The 2,279-nt window shown below is 34.1% G+C and overlaps 1 long non-coding RNA gene across 1 annotated transcript; it reads right to left on the bottom strand.

Moving 5' to 3' along the window:
- Window positions 1-303: 303 nt before the first annotated feature.
- Window positions 304-1,247, bottom strand: LOC126928109 (uncharacterized). The gene is made up of 3 exons (XR_007716307.1): window positions 1,173-1,247; window positions 1,023-1,112; window positions 304-922 (listed from the first exon to the last, which is right to left on the bottom strand). It is a non-coding gene; the product is annotated as an uncharacterized LOC126928109 (long non-coding RNA).
- Between the last annotated feature and the right edge of the window lie 1,032 nt (window positions 1,248-2,279).

The raw sequence follows: 2,279 nt of genomic DNA, 5'->3' as shown, positions 1-2,279 counted from the left end.
CACCAGGTAAAGCGTTCGATAAAATTAGTATGGATATCGTCGGTCCATTACCACAGACACAAAAGGGAAATAAATACATATTAACCATCCAAGACTTACTGACAAAATATTCAATCGGGATACCGATGGCAGGAATCTCTTCGGCCGAGATAGCTGACGTTTTCTTAAAACAATTCATTTGCCGATTCGGTTCACCGAGGGCTATCCTTACTGATCGGGGAGCAAATTTTACATCCTCGCTGATGAAAAAAGTAGCAAAAAGATTTCGCATAAAAAGATATACCACGTCAGCATACCATCCATAAAGCAACGGCTCCATCGAAAGATCTCACCACGTATTAACTGAATACCTCAACCTGTACATCGAAAATTCCAGAAACTGGGACGAATGGGTGGAATTAGCCATGTTCTCCTACAATACCTCCGTACACGAAGGAACAAAATTCTCCCCACACGAACTAGTCTTTGGGCACTTAGCCAGAGAACCTACTGGCGAGATGATAACCGAGGAGAATATGGAACCAACATATGCAGAGTATCTCAGAGACCTGTTCGATAAAATCGTCACCGTTCAACAAATGGCAAGAGAAAATCTGATAAAATCCAAATTAAAGTCAAAAGAATACTATGACAGACGAATCAACCCGCAAAATTTCAAAATAGGAGATCTAGTATATCTATTAAAGGAACCCAGAAGAGGAAAATTTTCCGACCAATATTCGGGACCGCATAGAGTGTTAGAAATTTTAGAAAACCAAAACGTCATGATTGAAGTGAAAGGGATTCCGCGAACAGTGCACTTAAATAAGTTAAAATTAGCGCATAACCGAAATAAACAATAAACGAAACGTTTTCAGAAGGTAACACAGTACAGTAGTATGTAGTGTAGTGCTGCTCGTCGAATAATGCGGATAATGGAAACCTAAAAAGAAAAGGAAATTACTATGTACTTTCTAAACATTACTCAAATATAAAATGTATTAATTCAATAAAGTGATTAAAACGGTGAAAGTGAAAAGTACCTTGTGAACAATTAACTATTGTAAAAGGAAGTGTATATGCAAAGACATGCCATAAGCCCATATTCGTAAAACATAACGTATGACAGCCATCTGAAACAAATGGAAGAATTAACCTCAATTACCTTAATACAAAATATAATAGTACTAAACGATTATAACAATATCGTGGTTAAACCAAAGTAAGTGCGACACTGCTTGTCGAATAGTGCAGATAGTGGAAACCTAAAAACAAAAGAAAGATTACTATTTGCGTTCTATGAAACGTGTTAATTCAATAACATAATTAAAGGCAGTGAAAGTAAAAAGTACCTAGTCCACAACTAATCATTGTAGAAGGAAGTGTACATGCAGGAATTCCGCAGAGATAAATTATGGATCCACTCCGTAGAACATAAAATACGACTGCCAGCTGAAACGAATGCAAGAACTGGCCTCAATTGCCTTGACATATATGAAAAGAAATAATACTATTAAAACTTACAACAAGATTGCCAATTACGTCGGGTAGGTGTCTTGCGTGAGCGACGTAGCGTGTAGACTTGGAGAATAAAGACGAAGTAACTATGAACAGTAATAATATAGTGTACAAGTTCTAATCTATAATACATGAATTAGTCTCGACTTACATTACATGATTATTATTATACCTCACATATAAAAACAGATTTGTAATGCACAATAGCGGTCGCTCACACAATGCACTACGTGCATATTGAATTAATTAACTAAATGATATGTTTATACTCACAAATATGGGATGAATAAAGGTATCTGTAGTAAGTATTTTGAATATAATGAAAACCGGATGATGCCTTACACACGGTAACGCAGCATCGAAGGAATAGGATTTGAGAAACTACAAACGGTAATAATTCAATAAACAAGTTTTAACCAATAATACATAGATTAGCTCAAAAAATTATACTATACAAATATGAAATAATAATAAATCACTAATAATAAATCACATAATTACTAAGTAACAACAGATTAATAGGGAAGATATAGAAATAGCTAATAAAATAGAAATAGGCTAGAAATTAATCAAGATAGATTAGCCGAGCATTAATAATCAAACATGATTAAAATTAGGAATTATCATATTGTGTTAAGCTATTACAGCATTACTATATTAAATTACGTATAAAGAAATAAGGTTATACTACACAGTGGTGACTGGTGACACTATGGACGCATTAGATTAAACCAATTAAACAAAAGCTACATAAATATAAACTACCTTATAATTAAACAGTG

Source organism: Bombus affinis, unplaced genomic scaffold (assembly GCF_024516045.1).
Source record: "Bombus affinis isolate iyBomAffi1 unplaced genomic scaffold, iyBomAffi1.2 ctg00000571.1, whole genome shotgun sequence".
NCBI lineage: Eukaryota > Metazoa > Arthropoda > Insecta > Hymenoptera > Apidae > Bombus > Bombus affinis.
This window is presented reverse-complemented; position numbering and strand designations above follow the sequence as displayed.